General features: G+C 50.9%; 1 pseudogene; it reads right to left on the bottom strand.

Moving 5' to 3' along the window:
- Positions 1–10,805: 10,805 nt before the first annotated feature.
- LOC110300919 lies at positions 10,806–11,124 on the bottom strand (annotated as a pseudogene).
- Positions 11,125–11,608: the final 484 nt, after the last annotated feature.

The following is an 11,608-nucleotide window of genomic DNA, read 5'->3' as shown; positions in this document are numbered from 1 at the left end:
GGGGGGGGAGGTCGAGACAGGGTTTCTCTGTATAGCCCTGACTGTCCTGGAACTCACTTTGTAGACCAGGCTGGCCTCGAACTCAGAAATCCGCCTGCCTAATCCACCTGCCTCTGCCTCCCGAGTGTTGGGATTAAAGGCAGTGTGCCACCACGCCCGGCTGCCCATACCTTTAATATTAATCCGTGGGAGCCAGAGGCAGGAGGATCCCTATGAGTTAGAGGCCAGATTGCTCTACATAGTGAGTTCTAGGCCAGCCCAGATGATGTAGAAAAACTGTCTCAAAGAACAAAAAGCAAAACCAAAAAACCCCAAAGTGGCCCCTAACCCAGAGAAAGGAACAGGAGGATTAGGGGTCACATTTGGATTGCCTGTTCAGGTGTGCTCTTCCAGAACACATCAGAGACTCCTGAAGGCTGAGTGAAGGGCAAGAACGACTGGCATGTGGCCTATTCTTAAGGGGTTCAGGCCTAGGTCTCACCCCATGGGCCACTCTGCCTTTGGCCAGAGCTCCTTTGCCTACCCCCTGCATCTCCCGCCACACCACATGCATGTAGCAGTCGCCATGATTTTGTGGGATATCTTCTTCGCTGATAGCTTCTGGATGGCCCTCCCTGACATCAGCCGGCCATGGTCGTGATCCTTCTGGCTTGCATTGAAGAAGGCAGGAGACATTACTGGATCCAAGGCTCAAGACAGGCAGGAAGGGAGGGTGTCTGGTCCCTGCTGGCTCCACTCCACTGTCCTGGACAGACCCCACGTGGATTGGTAGAGTCTTGGTTGATTTACATATATGACTGAGGTCCCAGTCCCTGACTAGAAAGGCTGTACCAGGCTTGTGTCCATATGTTTCCTGAAACCCATCAGTTTAGCCAGAGTTCCCCGCCCCTTCCCCAGGCAGTGTGTGGCCCAGTGGCCAGGGACTCCAGGCTGGTTGGGGTTCCCCTCCTCACTCTCTCCCCCAGGCCCACATTGGTCCAGTGGCTTTAAACTACCCATAAGCTAGAGGCTTTCCAACTCGCCTGCGCTCATACCCGTCTGACCCTATGCTGATCCAACCCCAATAGATCTGTATCAGCCTTCTCCGTCCAGGTGGCTCTTGGTCCACCACAACACCCTTCTCCCCATTCTGCCCCAACAGCCGTTCTGACGCACAGCTGTTAGTTCATCTCCAAGTGCTCTTTGTCCACCCCTTTCCTCCATGGTCACCATGCTCTTTGAGGTGCCCTGCCTGGAGCATGTTTTCCTTTCGCTGTTACTTAGAGAACTACTCACCCCTCAATGTCCAGCTCCACGGCTGCGGTCAAGGGAGCACCCTCCCCATCTCAGGCAAGGTTGTTCCTTCCTCCTCTGGCCTCCTGCTGGGTGCAGCCCCTATATGGCTGGCCCTATATGCTGTCTTCTGGACTTGGAAGAAGGACAGGAAGAGGGAGGAGAGAGGAAGGATGTGGGGGAGATGGGGAAAGAGGGAGAGAGAATGAGAATTCCCACACGAGATCCTGCAGACCAGATGAAACAGTCTGTAAACCAATGAGAACACACATCTGGATGTGTCAAGTATTTCCATAAAGGTTTGACAGCATAGAGAAGACCCACCCTGGATGTGGGCATCACAGTCCCATGAGCTGGGGTTCTAGACTGAGAAAAAGGAGAGACAATCTGGGCAGTTGTACTATTAAGATTGCTATTGCTGTGCTGAAATTCCATGGCCAAAGCAACTTGCAGGGGGAAAAGGGTTTATATCAGGTTATACTTCCAGGTACACAACCCAGCACTGAGGGAAGTCAGGGAAGGAACTCATACAGGGCGGGAACCTGTAGGCCGGAGCTGATTCTAAGTTCATGAAAGAGTACAGCTCACTGGCTTGCTCTTTCTCACAGAACCTAGGACACCAGCTCAGGAGTGAACCCACCCATCTGGATCCTCCCCCATCCATCACTACAGCCCTGGCTGCAGCCCAGTCTTCTAGAGGCATTCTCTCAGTTGAGGCTCCCTCCTCTCTGAGGACTCTAGCTTACATCCAAATGACACAGACAGAGCCAGCACAGTAGCCGGGGTCACATGTAGGTCCCTGGACTAGCCTGTCACCAGCACCTACCACTCTGCTGTTTGATGGGGTGGTCGACTTTTCCTTCCTTTACATTGTCAGGTGTTTTACCACAGTGACAGAACAGAGCAGGGTTGGCACCATCTATGCCTGGGGGGTGGTCAGACTGTGTGTGTGGGAGCAGCCCTAATATTGATCTCTTCCACACATGAGAGGGTGGGGAAGAGGCCCCTTCAGGAGGACAGCCCCTTGGGGGCTCTGATGGCAAAGTTCTCTGGATGCCTGTGGGCCTCTGCCTCATGTTTCAGGTCCAGGAGTAAAACATACCCCACCCCCCAACATGGGAAGACACTCAGGGAGACTCGGCCCTGCTTCCCAGCCTTGCTTTAACTTGTTGCCTCAGACTGGGACTCAGGCCAAGCCCTTGTTTGGAGGAGTCTCTATGGCCCGGGGCCAGGGACCAGTCTCTGGGGAACATGTCTTCCCCAGGCCAGGTTCTTCTACACAGGAGTAGGAAGAGTGTGCTGGGTTCCCTAGACAAAGGTCCTGAGGGCGGTGTCAGAGGGGACAGTCGTCTGAGGAAGAGTTCTCTTCACTGTCAGATGTGAGGCTATCACCGACTCTCCTTTAAGACCACAAATCTCTAGCTGTGACCCACTGTGACCCCCACACTGGGTAGCTCCAGACAGTCCCAGCAATGTCCCACCCTTCATGGTCCCAGGTGTTGGGGGACAGAAACAGGCAGGGGAACCCTGGGTCCTGCACCTATGCTGCTGAGCCCTCACCTTCTCAGATCTTCCCGGACTGAAGATACTCACTGGCACCCATAGGCCCCTTGCATTCCAAGCCCTGATAAGAGTCTAGCTCTCTCAGGCTCCCCAGGTTAACCCTCTTTTCTGGCTTCAGTCTACCCCAAAGGCCTTGTGGCCAGAGGTCTCTGCTCACTGTTTTTGTTTGTTTAAAATTTTATTTATTTATTTATTTATTTATTTATTTATTTATTTATTGTTTTTCGAGACAGGGTTTCTCTGTATAGCCCTGGCTGTCCTAGAACTCACTCTGTAGACCGGGCTGGCCTTGAACTCAGAACTCTGCCTGCCTCTGCCTCCCGAGTGCTGGTTAAAAATTTATTTATTTAATGTATATGAGTACATGGTCTCTATCTTCATGCGCACCAGAAGAGGGCGTCAGATCTCATTACAGATGGTTGTGAGCCACCATGTGGTTGCTGGAAATTGAACTTAGGACCTCTGGAAGAGCAGTTGGTGCTTTTTAACAGCTGAGCCATCTCTCCAGCCCCCTGCTGCTCACTGTTAAGAGATGCATCCATAGCCGGGCGTGGTGGCGCACGCCTTTAATCCCAGCACTCGGGAGGCAGAGGCAGGCGGATTTCTGAGTTCGAGGCCAGCCTGGTCTACAAAGTGAGTGCCAGGACAGCCAGGGCTACACAGAGAAACCCTGCCTCGAAAAACCAAAAAAAAAAAAAAAAGAGATGCATCCATTCAAAGGAAAGGAAGCAGTCAGGGGCAGCCCGGTTTGTCTGTGAGAGAGTAACTGAGGGTGGGCAGGGACCAACCTGGGGGATTATCTTTAGTTAAAGAATTTCAAGGCTAAGGTGATACTAGCTTTTAATCCCAGCACTAAGGTGGCAGAGGCAGGTGGATTTTTATGGGTTTGAAACCAGATTATAGGGTAAAAAGCTCAAAAGCTTGAAATCCCATCAATCTCTGAGTTCAAAAATCCCACCAATCCCTGAGCTCACCCCGAGCTCAGGACTTGAAATCCCACCAATCCCTGCCCGGGAAACCTCCAGCCTGGAAGACTCTGTCCCCAAGAAACCCTCTATCAGCCTGCCTACTGCTTAGTTATCAGCTGCTTCTCACCTGACAGAGGCAGCCATTCTCCTGTGCTTTTCCCAATAAATCTCTGGTGTGAGGTTAGTTGTGCAGTGTGACTTGTGTTTGTTGTGCAGTATGACTTTGTAGCATTCCTGGGCTCCCAACTACCAGGCTACCTTTCCCTTCAGAGCTGTAAGGCTTGCTGCGAGGAAATCTTCCAACCCTGGAGCAGAGTTGTAACACTTATTTTGATACTACAACTCGGGGAGGCTCTCCTGGTGTCTGCGCTCCCCCTCAGGGTCTAAGCTGCAATAGGACCCTATCCTTCTTATCCAATCCACCCACAGCAGGCTTATCTTTCAGCTCATCAATGGTTTAGCAGCCCACCCACCAGCAGTAATTTGGTAAGTTCCCTCTTTGGGTGGAGGCACTCCAAACTGGCCATCTTAACTGAGCCCCACTCCCCCATCCTTCTTAAGTCCAACTGGGATACTGAACCCCTCTCCCGCCCTCTCTTTGGATTTTCCTTACCTTCTGGCCTCCATAAATTCCATAGCTCCTCTAAACTCCCATGGTTTTCTTTCTTTTCTTTTTTAACTATTTACTTATTTATTTTATGTATATGGGTACACTGTAGCTGAACAGATGGTTGTGAGCCTTCATTTGTGAGCCACCATGTGGTTGCTGGGATTTGAACTCAGGACCTTCTGAAGAGCAGTCAGTGCTCTCACCCACTGAGCCATCTTGCAAACCCCTCTCACAGCTTTCAAAAGCCTGTTCCAGACCTTTTCCTATGACTGAGTCTCCCCATACCCCAGAGCTTGGTTTTTGTCCCCACCTTCTGGTCCCCATGGAAGCCCTGGTACCAATCTCTGAGTCCCTCCTTGTGCTTTGATAAGCTAAGTCCTTGATTTTCATTAAGATGTGGTTATGATTCATTGAATGGCTTGTGTCTTCTTCTGGTCCTCCTCAAGTCCTGGAGATGCCCTTAGTTATAGGCTGCAGTGACATTTTTTACCCCTCCCCTATCCATTGGAATGATGTCATCTATACCCTATCATACTTCTTTGGGATGCCTCTACGAAAACCTCCAGCCCCTAGACCTAGCACCTGACTTGAAGGGTACTAAACATGCTCCCCTTTGCGATCAAATTTGACCTCAATATCCCTTAGATTATCAATCCAAATGGCTGACTAATGGACCCTAGATCCCAATATTGAATTTTTATAAATACTGTGAGCAGTTGGAGAAATGGAAAGAGATTCCCTGTTCCCTAAATTCAAGCTTTCTCTTTTCTGTGCTCCAAGCCCTGTTTTGTTTTGTCTGGTCTCTCTTTTAAGTTACTGTTGATAGATCTGTAAGTTTGTTGCAAAGTGGGAGCCAAACCTAGCAGGAGGAGGAGAAAGCCAAGGAGTAGGTCAGCCTGTAGCTTAGACACGGGGCACGGGCTGTATGGTATGCCGGTTGTGGTGGCGCATGCCTTTAATCCCAGCACTTGGGAGGCAGAGGCAGGCGGATTTCTGAGTTCGAGGCCAGCCTGGTCTACAGAGTGAGTTCCAGGACAGCCAGGGCTATACAGAGAAATCCTATCCTGAAATAAACAAAAAACAAACAAACAAAAAAAAAGATATGGTATAAGCCAACTAATGGGGGAAAAACTCTTCTCAGTGATGCAGTCCAAAGATGATGACTCCACCATTTTGATCATACTAATAACCCCCCCCCTCCACACACACACACCTCCATCAGCCTCAACACACCGTCCCTTCTCTCCCTCTCTGGTCTCTTTGGTCTCCCTTTCTCTCTCCTCAGTAACAGGCCTCCCAGATCAACCCTCCTGGTGCCCAGTGTCGCCCACCAGCAGCCCTTGGTCCTCCTGCTGCTCCCCCTGCTCCACCATGGGACCCTCTTTCCCTCTCCCTACTTGGCCTAACCCAGCCATGGTTCTCCCTTTGCAGGCAGTTGCCCGTGGATGGCTTGGTTAGGATAGGTGTCTCCTACTCATTAAGCAAACAGTCTCAAACAGAAAACCTTACTTTCCACGGTGTTTCTGTGATTCTCACCAACAACCTTGTCCCTGAGGAGTGCAGGTGAGTCTGGACCCAGGCTAGAGATGGTGCAGAGGATGAAGTCCAGGTAACTTGCTTCCTAGCCTGTCTCTCCCTGCCTGCCTTAGAGCAGCCCTGCTTCCCACAGAGTTTCCCGACACTAAGGCCAGACTTAGACGCCTCCAGAAGGGACCCCTGTCTCCACAGGCAGAAGTTTTAGTCTTTAAGGTGTACTATGGGAGAGATGAGAAAGGCCCAAACAAAACACCTGGTGCTAGCTGAGGCGTTTCAGCAACCGCCTAGCCTCCCTGGCTACAGCAACCGCCCAGCCTCCCCAGCCATAGCAGCTGTCCAGGCTTCCCCTGCCATTCAAGACCCGAGGACCTCCGACTCCATATCCCACATGTAGTCAGGAAGGTCATTGTGCCTTGCCAGGCTTGCCCAAGCCCTCATAAACCACTTCAGCCATATTCAAGGTGACATCAAGGGACATAGTGGGGTCACGTCCCTTCACAGCATGAGGTCATCAAGCCCAAACTGTCCTCCTGCCAACCTCCTAGGTCTGGCCATGTATGACTGAGGGGGTCGAGACTCCTCTTGCCTAACTGCTGCATCTCCGGCAGGGAGCGTCAGGTAGGTCATCGTAGTATCAGGGCAACACATCTCCTCCTGGACATTGGGGCCGCCTACTCGGTCCTGACAGAATTCTGGGGCCCCATCTCTTTCTTGTTCCTCTTCTGTCAGGGTAGCCTCACAGCCCCCACCACTTAGCTGTATCTTTAAGGGTTTTCCCGTACGCACACTTTCCTAGTGGTACCAACCGGCCCCATCACCGTGCTGAGAAGAAACCTTACCAGAGTGGGAGCCTTGATTTTACTTCCCTCCCCCACTCACTGACCCCAGACTCGCCAGCCACTGCCTCCCTCTTCCTCCTCCAAATCGTATAATCAGACATACGTTTCCCTTTACCAGCCTCCCAAGTGGGGCCCCGAGTATGGGACACCTAAAACCCCATTTGTAGCCAAACATCGGTTGTTGCTGTAGTTGATTAATCTGCTCTAATCTCCCTGGTGGCGGTGGCGGTGGCGGTGGCGGTGGCGGTGGCAGCGGTGGCAGCAGCGGCAGCAGCAGCAGCTACCTGCTTTGATGTTCTGGATTCAGGAGTGAAAGACACAAACACAGCACCTTCTATTCAGTATGCCTTAAACTGCTCAATGGCTGGACCACTTCTCTCCTCCATGCTGCTAGCACACTCTCCCCTCTGATATTCCTGAATTATTACTAAAATCTATATTCCATCCTGGCCTCCCCAGACCGAGGCTGCAGCCCTTCTGGGCTGTGATCTCTGACTCTTACATGCTGGCAGTCTCGCTGTCTCTCTGTCTCTCTGTTCTAGACCTTCTCCTTCCCCGGCATGGCTCCTTCTTCCTCATCTCATGTCCTTCCCTGGGAATCCTAAAATCCTGCCTCTGTCTTCCTGCCCAGCCATTGGCCACTGGCAACTTTATTTACCAATCAAAGCCAACTGGAAGCAGGGACCCTCATGCAGACATGCAATTCCTGTGTAATTTTTGTGAACCCAATTAACACTGTCCAAGCAATAAATCAAATCCACAACAGTCAGCCCTCTCTCATCATCCGATTACATCACCCAGGCCCAATATCTGTTCTCTCTCCAAAGTCTCAGAGGACTTCAGCCTCTGTCTCCGACCTCTTAAGAAAAGGTCTCCTGTGCCCCGTGTCTTCTCACTTTAGCCCCCTCTCACTCGCAGTTAAAAGCTCAATAGCACCGACAGCTTGGCTCAGGATCTCTGACCTGGCAACTCTGCAGTGGTCCCTCTCCACCCTGCAGTACACGAACCCTCTATTCTCCTCTCCACAGTCCCCGTAGGGGCCCCCATTTCCTGTAGACCTTAGGTTGCCTTTTTTCAGTTCTTCTCAACCCCAGTCACAAGATATCTTTGCCTTTACTTGACTGACATGGACACCCACCATCCTACCCAACTCACTTGGCCAGTCCTACCCCAGGGGTTTGGGGACAGCCTACATTTACTTGGCCAGGCTCTGGCCTCTGATTTACTCTCTTTGTCTCTGCCTAAACCCAAGCTTATACAATATGCAGATGAATTTCTCTTTTGTAGTCTGTCCCTGAAAATTAGCCAGGCTGACACCTCTACTTTATTAACCCTTCTGCCTGACCAGGGATATAGAATTCACCCTCTGAGGTCCAGCTGACTGCTCCTCAGGTTACTGATCTGCACCAGCTACAAGGCCACTGTCCTAGATAGAAAACATTTCATTCAGTCACTTGTAGTCACTGGGGATGACTGCTTCCTCACTCCTGCCTCCCCTCTTCCTACGCTCACTCCCTATATGAGGTGGCCCTAACCCCTTACATATACCCGTGCTTGCCCCATTCCTAAACCCTTGTGTAAGCTTCAGCAGGCCCTCCTCCAGGACCCAAGCCTACACCTTTCAGATTTGACTTGTCTCTTCTCTCTGTCACAGAGAGGAAGGGACATCCCCTCGGGGTCCTGGGTTGCCAACTAGTACCTTCTTTGCTCCTGTTGCATACTTATGGGAACCAACTGGACCATACTATCCAAGGATGGACACCCTGCCTGTGTGCTCTGGCCACAGCCAGACTTCTTATATGCAAATCCAAACAGTTAGCCTCCAGGTAGCCTATCACTGTCCTCTCCCACACCACCGGCCTATCCCCTGACATCTGAGGGTCTCCAAACAGTACCACTGCCTGAGTTTGTCCCTTCAGGAAGCACTGGGAGAGAACATTACACTTGCCTTCCAGCCATGCCCACCTCTCGACATTTCAAATCTCCTTTTCCAATCAATCTCAGATATTCCTCATCTCACTGCTGCATGAAGACCCTAGAAATACCCCCCCCACACACACACACAAGAGAGTACTACTTCAGGATACTCACACTTGGTACACAGAGGGCAGCCCCTTCTGGCACGCAGGAGTCTGAAAGGCAGGCTATGCCACTGTTTTGAACAGCAAGGTGGTTGAGGTGCCAGCTCTTCCAGCCCGAAACACAAACCAACGTGGTGAACTAATGGTTCTTACCCAGGCCTTTGGATTAGCAAAGGGACAATCCCTAAACCTTTCTACAGACTTTAAAAATACCTTCCATACTCTCCTGTCACACACAGCCACCTGGAGGGATTTTGGACTTAAGGACAAAGGGAAGACAATAACCAATTCAAACCAAATGTGGCCATGCTAAAGGCCTTGTGCCTGCCATGGCTGTAAGAATCGCCCGCTGTCAAGCGCACCCAGCAGACAGTTCCATTGTCTCCGAGGGGATAACCAAGCTGTCCAGGTATCTGAAGTCAAAGCTTCCAGAGGTCAGGATCCTACTCGCAGGCCACAAGGAAGTTTCATGTTATAACCCAGATTTTAATCATTATCCCCAGATGCTAGGCAAAATTTATCTTATCTGCACCTATCCTCCACCTCATTTAAAATCTATTTACGGGCTGGAGAGATGGCTCAGCAGTTAAGAGCACTGGCTGTTCTTCCAGAGGTCCTGAGTTCAAATCCCAGCAACCACATAGTGGCTCACAACCACCTGTAATGGGATTCGATGGCATCATCTGGTGTGTCTGAAGACAGCGACAACATACTCATATACATAAAATAAATAAACAAATCTTATTTATAAATAAATCTTATTAATAATTCTTTTAAAAATGGTTATGTTTAAAAAAAATAAAATCTATTTACAGCCGACCCGCAGGGACCTATCGCTATTTCTTATAAAATTTGTTAAACTTCTAATCCCACCCCAGGCACAGGGGTCTTCCTTTATCCGCTCTTTAAGCTGGGAGATTCCTCCCTGAGATGGCCCATGGCTGGCCTTCACCCATGTGCCCACCATTGGACATTTCAAACGCCTTTTAGCTTCGGTACACACATTTTCAGAGTGGGTGGAGGCTTTCCCCACCTCTGAGGTCACAGGTAGTCTCCAGTCTTCCCAGGGAGGTCATCCTGCTTCAGAGATCCCACCTCCCTTCAATCAGACAGAGGCCTCAAATTTACCTCTCAAATCTTTAGCTTAAATCTTAAATCCTTAGTATAGCATAGCATTTCCTTGTTCCCTGTCATCCCGTCCCCAGGTAAGGTTCAATAAGCCAGTTGCTCTCTCTTAAAAACATCCGTATCACGCTCTCTCAGGAGCTCCATGTAGGGCAGGGGGGTGGGGTGGGGTGACCCTTACCTTTAATCCCAGAATTTGGGAGGCAGAGGCAGGTGGATCTCTGTGAGTTCAAGGCTCTAGTCTACAGAATGAGTTCTAGGACAGCCATGGCTGCACAGAGAAACCCTGTCTCCAGGAGACCTCCATGTAGATTGGATAAAACTCCTGCCATTGTCTCTCCTCCAACCCCCATCCCCCTTTCAGACTCATGCATGGGTGGCTGATTCTGCCTCCTGGCTGCACATCCCAGCTACCTCTCCAGTCAGCCACCTTCTCTCCACCTTGTTTAGGCCGTCTCTGTGCTCTCCTCTGGAATTTCACCCATCACCAATTGCCTCAACCTCTTTGGAAGGACAGCATAAACTCCATTTGTCTCCATTTAAGGACCAGGCCTGATTTCGAAAAAAGGCTATAAGGTGCCAGCTCCAGGAACAGACCGTAAAATCCAGAACAAGACCATAAACCCCCTCTCAAAGAACAGCCCGGGGATAACCGCAAACATGGGGAAATATCTTATCTCGGAATGGGCCACCTGTGCTGGGCAGCTCTATCTGATCCTATGGTTAAACATTCATGACAGGAATGCAGGCCACTGACCCTCAGGACCCACCAATGAAATTTTAGATTACCTAATCCTTTTTTTAAAAAAAATCAATCCTTGGCCACCGCCTTCCTCGTGGCTGCCAGCATGCTGCTCAGCTCCTCCCATTTTCGCTCGGCACAGATGTGCGTGCCCGCCCTCTTCTTGATGAACTTGAGTGCATGCTTGTCCTGGGACACTTTGAACAACTCCACGGTGCGCCGCACATAGGGTGCGAAGCTGCTCACCTCCGGGATCTCGTCCCTCGCGTACGAACTTGGTGTGCTTGGTGAGGCGCCTGCAGCACAGGCTGTGTCTCGGCTTGCTGACATTCCTCGTCACCTCGTGGCCCTTGTTGAGGCCCACGGCCACGGGGTAGCGCAGGACCATGGCTGCTGTTCTCCGATGGTGGCCAGGACAGGAAGCTAGATGACCTAATCCCCTACCTTTTCTTTTTCCACCCGCTCCTGCTCCCCCCCCCCCCATCGGCAGCAGACTGCACTATGGAGACTTGAGGTTTAAGAGACGTAGGCTCAGCTGTTCCTTCACCTGCTTGGCAGGGTCCTGAGACCGCTCACCAGCAGGTCATCACCACTACGCCTAAATCAACTTCTAAGACACCTGTCCCTGTGGCTGCTTTCTCTATGACCAAACTAGAGATTACTGTCCGTGTTGGCCAGAGATTTATGGAGGCTGTCCTATGGGTCCTAGAGGAGACATGGTGGGCATTCAGTGTGGTCATTTGAACCCCATAGACTTGTGTTTGAATGTGTGGTCCCTAGGGAATAGCACTATTAGGAGGTGTGGCCTTGTTAGAGGAGGTGTGGCCTTGTTAGAGGAGGTGTGGCCTTGTTAGAGGAGGTGTGGCCTTGTT

This window comes from Mus caroli, chromosome 8 (assembly GCF_900094665.2).
Source record: "Mus caroli chromosome 8, CAROLI_EIJ_v1.1, whole genome shotgun sequence".
Classification (NCBI taxonomy): Eukaryota; Metazoa; Chordata; class Mammalia; order Rodentia; family Muridae; genus Mus; species Mus caroli.
This window is presented reverse-complemented; position numbering and strand designations above follow the sequence as displayed.